Below are 20,174 nucleotides of genomic sequence, written 5' to 3'. Positions count from 1 at the left end.
TGGCTGGGTTTCCCCAGCCACTCTGGCCGGCTTCCAACCAAATATTAAAAACAATACAGCATCAGACATTAAAAGCTTCCTTAAACAGTTGTCTTTAAAAAGTAAAATAGTTTTAATTTATTTATTTAAACTATAATTTATTATATTTTTAATTAATTATGACTACAGCAGACCAACACGGCTACCTACTTGAATCTGTCCATATCACTTCTCTCAGTTTCTCATTTTTCTGATTTTAAATTCTCCACATTTCTGCAGCAATTTGCAAATTTTCTTTCCTGATGAAAATTATTCAGCATTTTAGTATGAATTTCTCATAAAAGACACATTTTTGTATGCAGCTTTGACTAATGGATGCATTTTTGCAAGCACCTTTTCCTAATAAAATGCATTTGTGTACATTATTTTCACTAATATAGAATCGGTGGAAAGGACTGCAGGTCAGTCCATCTTTCAGTGAATATTCATTTTTATGCACACTTTCCCCTACTATATGCATTCTTGTAAACATTATTTGGTCGGAGAACTGCATAGCAAATTTCCCACACGTGTGAATTTTGAAGGATGGCTGTGTTTTGGTTCTCCTACTGTTTCAGCCTGATGAAGAGTACTGGAGAATTCTCGAAAGCTTGTGCACCCTCTTGCGACTTGATGGTTCACCGGATAAAGGTATTGTCTTAATGTAGGCTTTGCAGTTCCTATGGAGAAACTCCGTGACCTGTGAATAACCTGACATGGACAACAGCAGTTGAAAAAACATGTTTGTGAGTTGATGGGTTTTTATCTCTCGGTAACGGCAAAACCCACACAAACAAGCTCGTGGCAAGTGGGAGGTTTTCAGTGTAAATCAGAACCACGAGAAACCTTGGGACTTCTTTTTTTAAAAAAATAATAAAGACAGGCAAGGTGGTGAGATAAATTCTGCTTTTACGGAGATGGTAGAGGTAACCCCTTTCCGGTCATTTATTTCCATCAGTTGCACCCTGACAAACTTAAGTGGTTTCGGGCTTCCTTAACTATTTGTCACTCAGCTCACTGGGGTGTTGACAGGAAGTTTTTAAGGAGTGTACAAATCTTTCTGGGCCGACTCTGTGTTCTGTGACTAATGGCAGTGTGTCCCCCCCCCCCCCACGCAAGATTGGTGTGTCGCTGAAAAGGCTGCATCTCTAGCGTGCAGCAAGGAGGCAGCAGGAGATAAATCTTCCGTGCTTCTCTGTCACCAAGCTGAGAATGATGCAGGGAAGCCAGGAGTTGTGCTTTGTCTCCTTCTGCAAGCTGCTTTATAACAGCAGGGAAAGACTATTTATACATTATGAACGATAACCACCAGCGTTGGCCTGCCTTCCCTCAACCCACCTCCTTGCCAAAGCTAATCGAAAATAAATCAGGGCTCTTTTCTCTCGTAGGCCCTCTGCAGAGCCAGCAATGCACAGCAGCAGAGAGCTGGAATTGAGGTTCCAACAGAGCCAGCGGTGGATGGGGCATGAGGGTCTGCCAAATGAACCACCGCGATAAGCTCATCATCTGATTCCCTTCTTTGCTGTGAACGATGTTTTGCACCACCACTGCAGACAGCTACTTATCCTGCAGGACTGCTGTCTCACTCAGTTTAACTGCTCCCTCCAGCGAAGAGGATTTCTAGGTAGTAGGCTTTTGAGTTGCTTTTACATTTTAAAGGTGGTTCTTCTCTGGCAGGGGAACCTTCCCATCTGTAAGTAACTGATGGCCCTGGGGAAGCGGCATGGGAATATGTAGTGAAAAACGTATATTCACACATACATTAAAGTCCTACATGGCTTTGGCCTCATATACCTGAAGGATGCGGGTGGTGCTGTGGGTTAAACCATAGAGCCTAGGACTTGCCAATTAGAAGGTCGCTGGTTTGAATCCCCGTGACAGGGTGAGCTCCACTTGCTCAGTCCCTGCTCCTGCCAACCTAGCAGTTCAAAAGAACGTCAAAGTGCAAGTAGATAAATAGGTACCGCTCTGGCGGGAAGGTAAACGGCATTTCCGTGTGCTGCTCTGGTTCGCCAGAAGTGGCTTAGTCATATAAATAAAGCGAGATGAGCGCCACAACCCCAGAGTCGGTCACGACTGGACCTAATGGTCAGGGGTCCCTTTACCTTTACCTGAAGAAGCAGCTCCACCCCTGTTGCTCACTTCTGCAAGAAGTGAAACTACAGAGAACCAGGCAGAGGGCCTTCTCAGTAGTGGCACCCGCCCCTCCCAGCAGAGGTCAAATAGTTAACAACTATATAAGTTTTTGTAGACATCTGAAGGCATCCCTGTTTGGGGGAGCATTTAATGGTTGTTGTTGCTGTTGTTGTTGTTCTGTATTTTTACATTTTTGGAAGCCACCCAGAGTGGCTGGGGCAACCAAGTCAGATGGGCAGGATATTACACACACACACACACACACACACACACACACACACACACACACTTCCCTCCTCCCCCCACCCGACCCGCCTGTGTGTTTGCGTGCAGTATTGAGAGAGCATATAATATGTAGCACTGCCCTCTGGGTATTAAAATAGAAACAGCATGTCTGTCTGGAGTAACTACAACTTCTTGGGTCAACCGCTGTATATTTTTCTTGTATGTCAATTGCTCTTTGATTTTGACACTTCTGCTAACATTTCATGGCCGTGTTCCATTCCTGTTCAAAACCTCACCAACAGGTCTTTGTGAGCAGATGAAACATTCATGAGAGTGAAAAGGCTCGGCAGCAAGAGATGTATGCCGTGTACGAATTTTGAAGAAAACACAAATGCTGAATGAGTGTCTGGAACCCCTGGAACCTTTCACACCTTAGAGATTGGGGTGATGTGCAACAATACAGTGGCAAAACAGGGGTGGACAACCTATGGCCTTACAGATGTGGTTGGGCTACAGCTCCCAACGACCCTTGGCCATACTTGCTATTCCCAATGGAGGGTTGGAGTCCAACAAAAGCTGGAGGGCCACACATTCCCCATCCTTGGCCTATAGGATACATGGACTTATCACAACCATGTGCTATATGGTAGGTAAAGGTAAAGGGACCCCTGACCATTAGGTCCAGTCGTGACCGACTCTGAGGTTGCGGCGCTCATCTTGCTTTATTGGCTGAGGGAGCCGGCCTACAGCTTCCGGGTCATGTGGCCAGCATGACTAAGCCGCTTCTGGCGAACCAGAGCAGCGCATGGAAACGGCGTTTACTTTCCCACTGGAGTGGTGCCTATTTATCTACTTGCACTTTGACGTGCTTTCAGACTGCTAGGTTGGCAGGAGCTGGGACTGAGCAACAGGAGCTCATCCTGTTGCAGGGATTCGAACCGCCCACCTTCTGATCAGCAAGTCATAGGCTCTGTGGTTTAACCCACAGCGCCACCTGCATCCCGCTATATGGTAGACGTACATTTAAAACATCTTAGGTGTATCGCAGTGTGTGAAGTGGCCAGGAATGTAGGGAGAAAGGGAAGCAGAAGTAGCAATAATATTTTAAATGCATAAGTCTAAATGACCATTGAAAGGATTAGACAAACTCGTGAAGGGTCAGGTTACCAATATCACACCCTCCAAGTGCCCCTATTTTCCAGGGAAAGTCCTGGATTTACAGAAGCCATTCCAGTTGCTGATTTGATCCCAGAAAGTCCCCCTTTTCCTTAGGCCGTCCCTATTTTCAGCGGAGAAATGTTGGAGGGTGTGCAATGTGGTTACTAGCCTTCACTGTTGGAGGTACTATGCCTCTGAATACCAGTTACTGAGAAACACAAGTGGGAAGAGTGTTGTTGCACTCAGGCAAGGGCGGGTCTACTATGAAACTAATGAAAATTAAGCTTTGGGGCCCCTAATCCCAGAGGGCATTGCTATTTTTCTAGAAAAAAGAGGTGCTGGAACTCACCGCAAACACCTCCGTTTTCTTACAATGGCAATGGCGCCCACCTGAGAGGTGCCAGAACTGAGTTCTGGTTGGAAAAAAAGTCCAGACAGAGCAAATTTAGTCCACGTTGCTTTAAAAAAAAATGGGGTCTAGTGGACCCAGTTTGAGTTGCACATCTCAAATTGATTATTTTGTTGTTGCCTGTATTTCAACAATCCCAAAGTCTGAGAGCCAGTAGTACAGATGTTGTGAAGGTGTGGTGATCTGTCGTGAAACAGCCCAAGTGAAGAAGATAGCAGTCGTTACCCAGACCTTATTGCTGGTGGCAAAGGCGCCCCCCAAATGTAGGTCTTCCACGGCATTCAGGTCCTCCTTGCAGGCTTCCCCTATGCATCTGGACACCCACCTGTCAAAAACAACAACAACCCCACTTTGATATTTGTGTGCTCTTGGGGATGAATACATTATGGCAAGGTATTTGAGATTCCTGAGTTTGACTAGATGACTCCTAGAATCCCTTCCAACTCTACGATTCTATGATTCTAACATGGCTGGAAGGTGTCAAGGCACTTCTTATAGAATACAGAAGAAATCACATTTACTGTTGCACAATGACTCTCGTGCTCATAGGGCGTGAAAGCCCCTGGGCCAGGTAGAAGTGAAATATCAGGAAACAGATCAATGTGCACAGAGCTAATTGCTCTGATCCATCAAAACTGGGGGGGGGGGGGGGCAGGGAAAGCTAAGGGGAAAACACACCAGCAAGCTCAGGGGAGAGCTGAGTCAGCACCCATAAAAAAAGAGGGGACAAAATTGGATAAATGAGAAAGCCATTTTAAAAAAATAAATAAATGAGGAAGTCAATTTGTTTAGCTGTTCTTAACAGCTGTCTCTAATTTATAGCCTCTGGGTTTTAAACAGAGATGGTTCAAATTAAATTAAAACCAGAGCTGGAGAATTCAGGGGGCAGAGGAGGAAACCATAGGTATCTGGTTGGCCACTGCAAGAACAGCGTCCTTGGCCCAGGTAGCAAAAAAAAAGTGGCCTGGCCTTCAGAAGCTGATAGCTACAGAAGGGAGGGAGTTTGATACTTTCTCAAATGCATTACTGCTCCTCTCCCTAGAACGGCATATTATGTACCATATTTTTTTGCTCTATAAGACTCACTTTTTCCCTCCCAAAAAGTAAGGGGAAATGAGTGTGCGTCTTATGGAGCGAATACAGGCTGCATAGCTATCCCTAATATATCCCTAATATTCTGAGAGTCAGAATATTATTTTTTCTTGTTTTCCTTCTCCAAAAACTAGGTGCGTCTTATGGTCTGGTGCATCTTATAGAGCGAAAAATACGGGTTAGTCTGCTAGTTCAAGCTGATCCTATCTTGGCCTAAACACTAAGGAGAGCAGGGTAGATGTTCCTGGTTGTACTCCTTCTCTCTCCACCACCCCAACTTACCCCTGACCCAAACATCTAGGGATTTGGGAAATTCAATGAGTAACAAATCCAGAAAAAGTGAAGGAGCTCTAAATTAGAATGGCACAGTATCTGGAGCAGAGATTTCTGCCGCAAACACAATGGACTGGGTAAAGGTAAAGGATCCCTGGATGGTTAAGTCCAGTCAAAGGCAACTATGGGGTGCAGTGCTCATCTCACTTCAGGCCAAGGAAGCCAGTGTTTGTCCACAGACAGCTTTCCAGGTCATGTGGCCAGCATGACTAAACCGCTTCTGGCGCAACGGAACACCGTGACGGAAGTAAGAGAGCACGGAAACACTGTTTAGCTTCCTGCCACAGCAGTAACTATCTACTTGCACTGGCGTTCTTTCAAACTGCTTAGTTGGCAGGAGCTGGGACAGAGCAACGGGAGCTCACCCCATCGCAGGGATTCGAACCGCCAACCTGATCGGCAGGCCCTAGAGGCTTGGTGATTTAGACCACAGCACCACCCACATCCGTAATGGACTGGAATGAAGGCTTGTAACAAGGGTAACTGGAAACAAAATGATCCATGTATTTCCAGGTGCAAAGCCACTGGAACTTAGAGGATATTTTTGTAGAGCATAGCTCACCTGACGTCAGCACAAATGTCAAAACCACACAGACATATAAAAGCACTACAGGATGAAATATAATAGCACTCTGAAACAACCACAATGGTGAACGTTGCACCACAGTCATGGGGGGAAATACAACATGGATTTTACCCACTGAGAAAATGTATGGAAATTTAATGAGGTGTAATGGGAGGGTTACAGGGTGTGGGTTAGATCATCCAGACACTCAAAAGAGAGATATACTAATTCCAATTCACATGCCATGTCTGGAACTTCTGATCAGCAGTAGCTAAGTACCAGTAAAAACACTTCAGCTATGTAGCCTGATCTACTTTTCAATAAATCTTTAAAATTATCACTCAAGTACGTACAGTGGTACCTCTGGTTACGGACTTAATTCGTTCCAGAGATCCATTCTTAACCTGACACTGTTCTTAACCTGAGGTACGACTTTAGCTAATGGGGCCTCCCTCTGCTGCTGCTGCAACACTGCCATGTGATTTCTGTTCTCATCCTGAGGTAAAGTTCTTAATCCAAAGTACTACTTCTGGGTTAGTGGAGTCTGTAACCTGAAGTGTTTGTAGCCCAAGGAGTATGTAACCCAAGGTACCATTGTACATGAAAAGGAGTTTAACCTAATATTCTAACTACTTGTAATTTAACTATTTGTTACCATCACTCATTACCACATCATATGAAAATTTTCAAAACTAGCCTTATCTCTAACCAGGCATTCTTAATATTCTCATGTAAGAAGGCTATTTCTGAAAAAGAGATGGATCCAGGCATTGTCATGCTTAGTGAAGATCCACTTAAATGAATAGGACTTAAATTAGTTGTGACTTAAGTCCCATACTTCAGGTCTGGCTCCATCCCAAAAATCTCTTTGTCACACATACAAACACATAAGTGAAATGGCAAACTCACCAAGTTTAGGCTGACACATTTATTTTGAAGAGGTGGTGATCAGCCTTATAGACTTTTAAAAATCCAATCTTTCAGTGGGAATTTGATTTAGAGAATATCATCAAGCAGAATAGCTGGAACCTTATTAACAATACATTCAAATAACCAGTAACAGTTTCTCAAAGTAGCATGCTGGGAGAATTTTTAATTAAATATATGATAACTGTGATTAAATCTAGCTAGGTTTAGATAAAATGTTTCCCATTAAAATATTTTCATTTTATACTTTCCACAAAACAAAGCCAAACACTGCTGTCCTTGGGAACTGAAGTGGGAAACAGTCTCAGAGTGGTTTACATATCTATTTACGCTTTTCAATAACTGTGAGCAATTTGGCAGACGGGGGCAACAGAAAATTCCCACATTTCCCTGAAATTACAGCAAGCTATTTGCACAAATTGCTGTTGTCCTGTACAATTATCATCAATCAGAGGAAAATTAAAAGGGAAACAAATAAAGCAAAAAACCCCAATACCACCCTGACGGCGCTACATTATCCCTGCATCGAACAATTTCTGTTTCCAACAGAGCAATGAAAGAAGTGCCTTGGTTATTTCGCTCTGGCTCCCCCAGATTGATTGATGGCAGAGGCTTCAAAGTGCTGGGTCTTCCTCTGCCAAATTCAGGGCAGTGATGATGTCCTGCTACAGGGTATGCGATACATGCATTGAGCTTTTACTGAAACTGAACCTGATGTATTTTGCAAGCTCTAAACACATTTGTGCCATTCAATCTAAGCACAGTGACTTGCACAGTGGTATTCAGTGTAAAGATACAAAAAAGGGTGTCTGAATATAATCCATAATCAATCTGTACCAAGATAACGGGGCTGAAATATAAGGGAAATATGTTGACCTTCTCTAAATGCATAAGGTAAAGGGACCCCTGCCTATTAGGTCCAGTCGTGGCTGACTCTTGGGTTGCGACGCTCATCTCGCTTTATTGACCAAGGGAGCCGGCGTACAGCTTCTGGGTCATGTGGCCAGCATGACTAAGCCACTTCTGGTGAAACAGAGCAGTGCACAGAAACCTTCGTGCCAGCACGGTACCTATTTATCTACTTGCACTTTGACGAGCTTTCGAACTGCTAGGTTGGCAGGAGCAGGGACCAAGCAATGGGAGTTCAGCCCATTGTGGGGATTCGAACCACCAACCTTCTGATTGGCAAGTCCTAGGCTCTGTGGTTTAACCCACAGTGCCACCCGCATCCCTTCTCTAAGTGCATACCAAAGAGCTAAAACAGGCTTGGGGGTGGGGAAATGCTCTGCTGATTTCAATGAGAAAAAAATTGTCTCTAGGTGGCCACTGGCCAGACAGGGAAACTGAAGAAAATTGGGGAGGTGTTGATTCTCAATAACCTTTCAGCCACCAACATGACATAAATGACTAACATCTGTTGCTGCTTGCCCACCCACATCCAAATCAGCCGCATCAATAGCCTGAGAGAATATCCAGCACTCCAGAATCTTCCCTGCCTGGTCCGCTCAGGAGACATGTGAATAGGAGGGGTTTTAGAAGAAACCTGTCTACAGATGTTGCTGGAACACAGTTTCCATCATCCCTGACCAATGGCCACACTGACTGAGGTTGATGTGAGCTGGAGTTCAGAGTGGTGGTGTGGTTCAAATCCTCAGTTAGACAGTATGCTCGCTGGGTGACCTGGGGCCAGTCTCTGTCTCTTAGCCTAACCAACTTCACTGTAAGATGGAAGAAAAGACCCTTAAAGTTGCCCATCACTGGCTAGCATCCGGGCAGCAGTCAGAGCAGACACACAAGGCACCTGGTCCACAGCCTGTATTTCTATGGAAATTATAAGAATTGTTTTCACATTTGCAGCTAGACGGAAAAACTAGCATATGCACATTCAATTGGTGATGGGTTTGTTTGTTTGTGTGAATCATAAATGGCCAGCCTAGAAATGGAATTAATCAGCAAGATTTTAATGCTGATTGTAGGACAACGGAAGGAGAAACAAGGCATTTGCTTAAAAGAAACTTACATAAACAAAAGCAGATCTCAAATTGTGTTAAGCATTTAATATTTGGACTGCACAAGTACATTTCATGGAAGTGGAGCTTATTGTCCATAGTTAACCAACATTTGAAATGGTTGTTTCATTGCTTTTTCTCTGAATTGTTTTCTGTCCCAGTCAGTTTTTCCTTGCATGCTAAAACTTTCTTTTTAAGAATGATGGTGATCCATGTCTTCTGTCTTTCTTCAAATCCATTCAGCTAACCATGCCATTCCATTCAACACTCTGTGGTCTCAAAGCAGGAGATATCAGAGAAGATATAGGAAACTGTTTTTCTTGAATAAGTGATGGACAACCCATCATTTAACCTTGGTAAGACTATCTTAAATGCAGTGCTTGAATCATAAACACAGATTGTTGAAATGCATGCTGTTGGCACTGAACTCCCTGTGACCAGAGCAGCTCGAATTAAAATCTGTCTTTTATAATTCATGATTTGTGAATTAATTTTTATTGATTAGCTGACATGCGCTTTCACCTCCACTTGGTATGTTATTTCCCCCCACATCCTGGGATATAGCCTGAAGGCTAGTTAAGGAAGTGTTTTACATAAAAATAACTTTTTTATTTTGGCAACTCATTTCCTGACTTTCTTGTTCATGCAGTTCCTACATCTTCCCTTCCTCTTCTCTGAAGCTCTTACAAAAGGCAGATACATCTCACATTATGAAAAGAGACAAGTGACAGGCAGCTGCCCCAAAACATCTCAGTTCAGTTTCTCCTGTCCCCACCTTGGGTTTGGGATGGGGCAATCAGCATCAAACACACAGCTTTGTCTTAAGCCAGCCTCCCCCAATTTAGTCCTCCCCAGATGTTTTTGCTGGGGGGTGGTTGTAATTGTAGTCCAAAAACATCTGCAGAGGACTAGATAAGGAAAGGTTGTCTTAAATCACAAGCATTTGTTAATGTATGTATATAACACCCTCTGGCATAAAATCAGGGCTGCGCATAGCAATATGGTGGTATTTTATTAATGCACAATGTTTTACCAGCACTCCCTGGGAAGAGGGATTGATTGTTAAACCATGCTGGGAATTGTAGCTCCGTGAGGGGAACTCTCAGCACCCTTAACAAACTACAATTCCCAGGATTCTTAGAGGGAAGCCATAACTGTTTAAAGTGATATCATAGTGTTTTAAATGTATGGTGTGAATGTGGCCTCTGGCTACAACTGGTGAGGGGTGGGTAGAAATTCAAATCCGTTCATGTTTAAAGCCGAATCTACCAAATTTTCAGCTTATGAAAAGATGTGTGAACAGGAACACAGCCGTCGTTTGAAATTCGCACTGCTCCAGATTTTGCAAAGCACTTGTCCTGTCAACTAATATGTACAAAAAATAAATAAAAATCATACCCTGAAATAAATTGTCTAGCGTACAAGGCTAGATTGCCCACTAGGTAGCCTAAGCACGGTGCTTAGGGCAGTAGCAAAGCAGGGGAACCCAAAGGAGAGAGAGGGAGAGAAAGCGAGAAAGAGATGTGAAAACTTTTTTAAAAGAAAAAAATGGGATTTGATATTTCAAAAAAAGAAAAAATCACCAAAGTAGCCATCAGGGGGGAAATCAGAACCTTGTTACACTTCACACTCTTCCCCAGTTTTTTTGTTCTCTTTTTATTACTTAATCTCCACTCTTTATTACTTATCCCCACCTAAACTAGGGGGCATCCTACTGACATAGGTCAAAATAATGCAAGGAAATCAGATCCCGACATGTTGCACATGACACACATGCCCATATGTTTCATCATACATTTAAGTTTTGTGTCATTTTGGAATTTTTTAATTTTATAGTTTAACTTGGTTTTTATTTTGAACTACATGGGGGAAGGGCACCCTAATTTTTCCAGTGCTTAGGGCCCTTAAGGGCCTTAATCCAACCTTGCTGGCACGCATGTGGCTCCCAGGTCTGATTCCGGCATCTCTCTTACATCTCTTGCAGGTACCAGGGATGGGAGAGAGACCTATATATGACTTCGCTTCAAGGCAAGAATGAACATAACCGCAACTAGCTGGTCCATTGATCTGATTCAGTATTAGAGGATGGTGGCAGCTGTGAAAAATGATGCAGATAGTTTCTGAAACAATAAACAATTGCATAGTCTTACATAACCAGAACAGTAGAGGGCAGCTCCACCCAAAGAATAATTGTTTATGGAACAGCAGCTGCTTGCAGCAGATCCAGAGACCTGTTAACCGGGCAAGATTCAGTTTCAGGCTCTTTAATCCTACTGCAATCAATGGGACCAAACAGATCTAGTTTATCAGGACTCATCCAGAGATACTGTGATGGCCTGGGAATCTGATTCAGAGCCTGCACAGGAGTCCCCGCCTCCAGGGCCGGCTGATCCAGGGCAGGGGTTTGAATCTGAAGGGCCCTCACCTGTGCCGGATCCTCAGGAGCAGACACCAGCTGAATCCGCTCTGGCTCTGGAGGTGATCGAGGACCCATTGCCTGCAGGTGCTCCTCTCCCAGCCCTGTCAGGGGAAGGTGAGGTTGCCTCTGGGTCCAGTAACCCTCCAGCCTCTCCTGAGCTGCAGAGGCTCAGGGGCAGAGAGGCAGAGGGAACTTCTCTCAGGATGAGTGTTTGCCTCCAGGCCAGGGGAGGCGAGGCACTTGTTGACCGGGGCCACCCTATGCCTTGGAGGAGATAAAGGCCAGCCCGCCCAGTCCCAGGTTGCCAGAGCAACATCGTTGGTACCCTGTTCCTGCCGGCACCCTGACCTGCTCTCCCAAGTTCCTGACCACGCCCAACTCCTTGCTTTGGACCTCGCTTCGCCCCTGACAGACAGCCTCCTTACCCTCGACCTAGGACCAGACTTAGACCACGCCGCACGGTAAACCCCCCCCCCCCCTCTGGGACCAGCACAGCTACTAACAGCCAACAGTCAACATTTCACATTCATTTTTTTACATACATAAAGCGCAATAGGAAAAACTTCCAAACAACCACCGTGATTCTCATTGCCAGCCCCTTTCCCAGTGCTGTGGTTTACATAGACAGTAAAGAGTATTGTTGGCGCAATCGCATTGTGTTACAGTCTCTGCATTGCCCCAGAAGGAGACCTAGGACTCAGCTATACAGCTGCAATGAGAACGTTTCAAATGTGCAATATACAAATGTGACACTAGATGGCGACAGTGAGCTATGCCAAATTCAATGTATTTTTTTAAAACTTTTTTTTTTTAAAGCATTTTCACAGCATTTATAAATATGTGTGTAGATTATACCCTGTACTGCTGGAGGTGAAGCTTGTGAAGTTTCCTCAGCTACTATATATTTCAGAAAGTCTATTTCAGAGCCCTGTTGGAGAAGAGGTGGTGTGATCCAACTGAGTCTAGGAATCTAACTCTGTGGTCTTATCCCCTTCATGAACTAACTAGTACTCATGAATATTTATGATTGACTGCAGTTCCCCACAGATATATAGTCATTCTTATATAGTCAGATATAGAGTCATTCTTAAGACTGCCAGGTGGTCATGGAACCCACTAAATTTCTCTGTAAAGAGCATGGATGTAGTTTGGGGGTGCTCCTAGATCCATTGCTGTCACTAGAGGCCCAGGTGAGCTCAGTGGCTCAGAGCATCCATTATCAGCTTTGTTTGGCACACCAAATCTACTTTAATCGTGCATCCTAAATTTGCCAGCATATGATTGAATCATACCTGCAAGATTAGTCTGGAAGCAGCCTAAATCTTTATGCACAGGGGAATTCCGAGAATCTTTAAGGACAGATAACAAGGCCATGGGTGAATCAATAGTTTAAATAGAGAGCTCACTGACAAGCCTGCTGAGTAGATGCTTTGTGTGTGAGCCACTCAGGCACAACTCTCCTTTTCCTGATGCTGTCTCCTTTACACAGTAAAGGTAAAGGTAAAGGTACCCCTGCCCGTACGGGCCAGTCTTGACAGACTCTGGGGTTGTGCGCCCATCTCACTTAAGAGGCCAGGGGCCAGCGCTGTCCGGAGACACTTCCGGGTCACGTGGCCAGCGTGACATTGCTGCTCTGGCGAGCCAGAGCCGCACACGGAAACGCCGTTTACCTTCCCGCTGGTAAGCGGTCCCTATTTATCTACTTGCACCCGGAGGTGCTTTCGAACTGCTAGGTTGGCAGGCGCTGGGACCGAGCAGCGGGAGCGCACCCCGCCGCAGGGATTCGAACCGCCGACCTTTTGATCGGCAAGTCCTAGGCTCTGAGGCTTTAACCCACAGCGCCACCTGCGTCCCCTCCTTTACACAGTAAAATATCTTGAATTGTCATGACAACCCGGAGGGAGAGATTGAGAGAGAGAGAGAGAGAGAGAGAGAGAGAGAGAGAGAGAGAGAGAGAATGTGTGTGTGTGTGCCAAGAGAACCTAGAATATCAACAGGGAGAGGAAAAAAATTATCAGGGGAAAAAGACAAGGACTTTCTGTTTATTTGAGATTTCAAGGGAAGAGCTCTGCAGCCAGAGCTTAAAGGTGCTTCCAGGTGGGTGTTTATAGTGGGATTGATGCTCCTGGAGCATTGAGAGCCCCTTTGATGCTTTGTTCTCTTAATGGACCAACACTTGAGTCTTATCACCTCAAGAGGAAGCTAGCCTGGCTTAATTAGCTGTAAACAGTTGCTAGATCCAGCGATTACAGTAGTCTGGCACACATCTTAACACCCCCAAATTTGATTACATTCTAACACTAAATCCAGGAATTTACAAATGTCTAGCACCCACAAACTCATAACAAGACTCTTGGGCTGGGGTATTGTTGGGGGGAGGGTGTTGCGGTTGATGATGTTAATTTTTTTATCTTTATTTTGGCTCCTCTTATGATTTATGTGGGGACACAGGTGGCGCTGTGGGTTAAAGCCTCAGCGCCTAGGACTTGCCGATCGAAAGGTCGGCGGTTCGAATCCCTGCGGCGGGGTGCGCTCCCGCTGCTCGGTCCCAGCGCCTGCCAACCTAGCAGTTCGAAAGCACCTCCGGGTGCAAGTAGATAAATAGGGACCGCTTACCAGCGGGAAGGTAAACGGCGTTTCCGTGTGCGGCTCTGGCTCGCCAGAGCAGCGATGTCACGCTGGCCACGTGACCCGGAAGTGTCTCCGGACAGCGCTGGCCCCTGGCCTCTTAAGTGAGATGGGCGCACAACCCCAGAGTCTGTCAAGACTGGCCCGTACGGGCAGGGGTACCTTTACCTTTACCTATGATTTATGTGGAAATTGATCAATTCGGTTGCTTACTTTTGGATGCTTTATTAATTGTTTATGTCTGCTTTTGTTTGTAATTATGTGTTTTTTTAATATGTGGTAAGCCCGGTTCGAATCCCCACGACGGGATGAGCTCCCGTTGCTCAGTCCCTTCTCCTGCCAACCTAGCAGTTCAAAAGCACGTCAAAGTGCAAGTAGATAAATGGGTACCGCTCCAGCAGGAAGGTAAACAGCGTTTCCATGTGCTGCTCTGGTTCTCCAGAAGCGGCTTAGTCATGCTGGCCATATGACCCAGAAGCTGTATGCCGACTCCCTCGGCCAATAAAGCGAGATGAGCGCCGCAACCCCAGAGTCGGCCATGACTGGACCTAATGGTCAGGGGTCCCTTTACCTTTAAGCCCAGCTGAGCATGGTTTTAACGTTGGAAAGGTGGCATACACCACAGTCTTACTCTTAATCATTTAATGAGAGGCGCTCACAGCTACTGGCTAGAGAATTGCAGTTTGGTCAGGGGCACGGCCGGCCCTCCCATGTGGTAAGGTGAGGTGACCGCCTCAGGTGGCAGGACATACGGGGCAGAAGATCTGGCCTCCAAGGAACACATCCCATGTAGAGCTTTACTCCTCCCCTGTTCCTGATGTAGAGCTTCACTTCTCCTTTCTTCCCTGATGGCTTGAGACGGGCACCATTTTGTGGCTTGCTTCAGGTGCCAACATTTTTTGGTCTGGCCCCTGGTCAGGGGATTGCTCAAGAAACTTCTAGAATGTGCCGTAAAGTAAGCTGACTGAGGCCTGGTGCACACAGGCTGTGCAAAGAGGCACTGGAGGAGTCAGAGTGGAGCATTTCACTTCAGACTATAGGTGTGCTGCCAATTGTTGTGCTGGGTTAAAAACCAAAACATTGTGGAAGGCAAGAACCAGCACACCACAGAAAAGGTGCCAGCCCTCTCCCTTTTATGCTAGTTTTCCACTTGCAAGGAATTACTAGACACAACCAACCATGCAGAACTGTGACCTGCAGTCTGAGGTGCTACAATCCTCTCCCTCCCTTGCTCAAGCCCAAGTCGCACTGATGTGCTTGTTATGTACAGCAAAATGTGCCTGCAATTCCCAGCTCTACGAAAGCTGCGGTTGCTGCATTTTCCACAAAACTGTCTATTCTGTGTTTGCTGGCTGCCACCCCACAGCTCAGCACTTTTTCAGGAGCCGGCACTAGGAAATGAGGAACATAATATTGCAAGGCCTGAGCTTCAAGCATCATGGAAGAAAGAGCCAAGATAATTAGAGCAAACGGATATTTGCATGTAGCTCTTTAGCAGCAACACACACACACACACACACACAACATATCACATCAGAAGAAGCCAAGCGATGGTGCCATATGCTGATAATGTGTTAATCTTCATTGCCTTTAATCTTCGCATGCTGGAAATAGATTCTTCAAAGTCCCCTCCAGAGGGCTACATGTGCCAAGCTGAACCAAACAAGCTGGCAAAGAACACTTCCAGCCTGGTGCTATTTTTGGGTGGGATTCAATCACAGACCAGCAAATTCAGGTGGCACAATTGATGTTGATTTGGAGGTCTTGTGTAACAGTCATGATCCTCCTCCCCCATCAGACTTTTTGTAACAAGGAAAGTGATGGAGAAACACACAAGAAAGTATGGCATGACCCTTGCTCTGATGCAACGTCCCTGCAGGGGAGTGTTCCTCATTCAGATCACCTGGAAGCAACCAGAACTATAAATTAACAGGGCAGCCATTTTGGAGTTTTCAATGTTGAACATAGCACAAACTGAAGCATATTAAACTTCAATATGTCCTGTGGTTAAAGACCAATGGAAGGGTCTCCAGACAGTCTCTTTCTTGTGCATTCATAGCATTGGGGTGGTCTATGGGTTAATGGTCAGGCAGTCCCTGGTTCCCTATAGGGCTGTGCAGTTCTTTCTTTCTGTTGCCACAACCAGGGGGCATAGGATTCCCACTGCCTTAGGGTGGTCTCCTTGAGAGTTAGGGGAACAGGGACTTCCGGCTCGAGCCGTCATGGTGAACAGCAGCTCCCATGATAGCGGAGGCTGGGCATGCAGCCAATTAAGGATAATCTGAGAGTAATTATCCTTGCAAGCCCCCCACCCTGGTCAGGGGGGTGAGGTCTCACTCACAGATCATCCAATGCCTGCTTCTCGCTTCTACGATGTGGGGGCAGGAGTCGCTGAGTGCATAGCACTGCACCTATTGGTAACTCTCCAACGCAGTCACTATGAGCGGCGGTTCCTGTATTTTAAGATAGATATGAATTTGAACTTAAGAAACAGGCATGTTCTGGAGATAAGATAACCTGCTAAATGAATCAGCCACTGAGTGCCAAGGTCTCGATCTGGAGAGGACTATGTCATAACCGGATTGGAAGGTGGGTGGAGGGAACCCTTTGTTTCTTCTCTATATATGCACTACATTGTTTTATGATTTGGCAACCCTTCACGGAAGAAAGAAAGAAAAATTCTAATGGAATATAATTATCAATGGATTGCAGCTATTAATGGAATGAGAGAGGGACTCAACAAAAGCTTCATAATTTTTATGGACTAATTGAAAGAGTAGAACTGTGTGGAATATGGGATGTTTTGTATACCACCCTAATGAGGACCCTGACTTTAATTTATTACAGCTTGGGAGAGATACCAGCTTGTTAACGGACAGTAAGAGATCAAAGAGAAATGCTGGAAGTCTGTCCAGAGCAAAGGCTAGATGCCAAAGAAAAAGGGTGGAGAGGATTGTGCAGTAAGAATTAAGTTCTCAGAGTGGGGGGCGGGGAGTGCCAGAAATAACGGATTGCAACAGGAAAGGAAAGACAAACATTAGAATATAGAAAGTTATAAGATGTAAACCCCTCTGGCAAATTAACAGATATGGAACAGTTAAATACGAACGGAAGTCATTACGTCAGTGGCTGCTAAAATAAAGGATTAACATTGGAATTGTATTATTTGGATTAAATAAGAATGGAAGTAGGAAGAAGGAATAACAATAGCATCTCTCCAAAATCAGAACATGGGAAGTCACCCAAACCTGTTTAATTTGGAATGGAATAATTGGCTCATTTAATTGTATTATGATTTGGTATTTTATCAATGCAGCTCATATTGGATTATTATTAATAGAAAATTAATAAAAAATATTATATTAAAAAAGAGAGTTAGGGGAACAGGAAAATGAATCCAATTCTCCAGTTTGGCAGCTTCAGCATGACACACACACACACACACACACGTTTCACATCTAGGAGCACAGTCACAGCAGGATAACCAGCCCTACAATGCAACCAGTACAGCCTAGTAATCCAGTTAAGCAGTTCATTGATAGGAGTGAGGCAGCAGTAAATGACACCAAGCAAGTTTGAGTTTATTAGCAAAATAGGATCTACACAGGAGTGCCAGACCTGAGGAGCACAGCAACCCATCTCCAGTAGGTCTTTCGTCCCTGCAACTGTCTAGGTCTCTTCCTCTCCAGTCCCTCCCCCGCCCCCAGCAATCAGAGACTGTGCCTGCATGCCTGTCTCTACCCCTCCTGCTTCATGCCTCTCCTGGTTCTGGGAGGCCAGTGGGGTGGGAAGCCTGTCGCAAGGGCTGGTTCCTCCCACCATCCTCTGCATCCAACCAGCCCATGTCATCCATTCAAAGGAGCATGGGCAAAAAAGCAGGCAAGCGGTAGTAACTATGGATCATCTCTTTTTTTGCTCTCTAAATCAGCTTAGAGAACAGGCAAGGAAGAGGCAACATAATAGAAGTTTCTAAAATTATGCATGGCATAGAGAAAGTTTTTCTCCCTCTCTCATAACACTAGAACTCGTGGGCACCCAGCGAAGCTGAATGTTGCAAGACACAGGACAGAAAAAAGCAGGGGAGGGTGGCGCTGTGGTCTAAACCACTGAGGCTAGGGCTTGCTGATCGGAAGGTCAGCGGTTCAAATCCCTGCGATGGGGTGAGCTCCCGTTGCTCGGTCCCAGCTCCTGCCAACCTAGCAGTTCAAAAGCACAAAGTGCAAGCAGATAAATAGGTACTGCTCTGGCAGGAAGGTACACAGCATTTCCGTGCACTGCTCTGGTTTGCCAGAAGCGGCTTAGTCATGCTGGCCACATGATCCGGAAAAACTGTCTGCGGACAAACTCCCTCAGCCAGTAAAGCAAGATGAGCGCCGCAAGCCCATAGTCATCCGTGACTGGACTTAACTGTCAGGGGTCCTTTACATTTAACTTTATTTATTTTTTTTAATGAAGGGGAGAATGCTCTTGTGCTCAGATCCCGTTTGCAGGTTTTTCCCACGGGCATCTGGTTGGCCACTGTGAGAACAGAATGCTGGACCAGAGGGGCCACTGTTCTGATCCACCATTTGGTAACACCACATCTTCCCGGCTGGCACTCCTGTATGTTGCACTCATTTTCTCTGTCCGGGTCCTGAAGTGTTACCTGCAAATCCTTGGAGTAATTCACTTAGCCTGTGTGATATGGTATTTATAAACCTCTCTTGGAGTTGCTATGGTTTCCATTACATGCAGCCCATTTGGCATACAGCTCATTTCCTCTCACTTTCATCATCACAATGACTCCCGCCCACCCCCCTCACTCAGCTCTTGCATGCAATTGTCAGTTCAGGTATAATCGTTGCCACAGACTATACAAGCGCACCCGCAGTTAAGAAAATATTAGACACACCCCCAATAGGTAAGAGAAGGAACATTGGTGATGAGAAATAGAAAATTTCAGTAATTTCAGACAAACAAGTGACTCATGAAGGACAACACTTTGGCCTATTAAGTTACATAACCTAGAAGTGATTTTGACTTTCTCCTAGAGAGAAGTAGTGATACTTTTTCGTACTTGTATGCGGACAAGACGGAGACTTGGATGTAGTCCTGGCCCATGCTTGAGGCAAGGTGAGGCAACCATCTCAGGCGGCAGGGACAGCAGATCCTGATGTCAATCTTTCTCGCCCACCCCTGCTCCTGATGTAGATCTTCCCTGATCCCATTTTTTCTTGGTGGGGAGCATTTTAGGGTCTGCCTCAGGTGCCAAAATGTCTTGGGCAAACCCTCCCTTGGAAGGAGCCATACAGATCATCTCATCCAACTCCATCTGATGCAGAAACAGAGGACCCCCAACCAGCCTCTGTTTGAAGAACTCCAGCAAGGGAGAGTTCACCACCCCTCTAAGTAGTTAGTTCAATTAATAACAGTGCCTGCTGTCAGGTGTGCATGCAGGAGCCAGGCCCTGTGACCAATAGGACTTTGCAGGACTGGGGCCTTCCTAAGTTTGTTCTGAAGAGGCAAGGTGCGGCCTCACAGCTGAGGCCAATTGGTAACTCACAGCACCTGGTGGCAAGAGCTGGGAAGAGATATAAGGTCAGCATTTCGCTTTGGCTCTGCCACAGCAACACGTTCCCTGCCTTGCTGCGTTTGGCTTCTTGCTTCCTGATCCTTGAACCTCAGCTTCTTGACTCCCTCCTTCTTGATCCTCGGACCCCTGACTTCGTGCCTCCCAGTTCTCTGACCCTCGGACTCTTGGCTTCCTGACTCCTGGACCCCCGTTCCTGCTCCCACCCTGCCATCTTGCTCCTGGTCCTGATGTCCCCTGCCAGGACTTTGATCGCCCATGAACCAGACTGTGACACCTGCTGAATCAGGCCCAACTAGTCCTGTTCTCACTGGGAACCCAGCAAGCAGGATCTGAGCACAAGTGTGCTCTCCCCTCCTTTGGTGTCCAGCAACAAGAGTTCAGAAGGACTGCTTCCTCAAACAGAGGAGGGTTAACATATCCTTCCTGGCTAGTAGCCATCAACAACCCTCCCCTCCATGAATTTATCCAATCCTCCTTTAAAGCTATCCAAGTCGGTGGCTATCACTGCCTCATGTGGAAGCAAATAACTATGCACTGCATGAAGAAATTGTTTTAGCTGTTGTGAATCTTCCAAAATTCAGCTTCATTGCATGTCCACAAGTTTTAGTGCTTGGGGGGGGGGGGGAACAAAACTTTTCTCTATCCACTTTCTCTATGCCGTGAACAATTTGATCATGTCACCG

This window comes from Podarcis gaigeae (genome assembly GCF_964106915.1).
Source record: "Podarcis gaigeae genome assembly, chromosome: 4".
NCBI lineage: Eukaryota > Metazoa > Chordata > Lepidosauria > Squamata > Lacertidae > Podarcis > Podarcis gaigeae.
The sequence above is the reverse complement of the archived record's forward strand: the minus strand, read 5'-3'. Positions refer to the sequence as shown.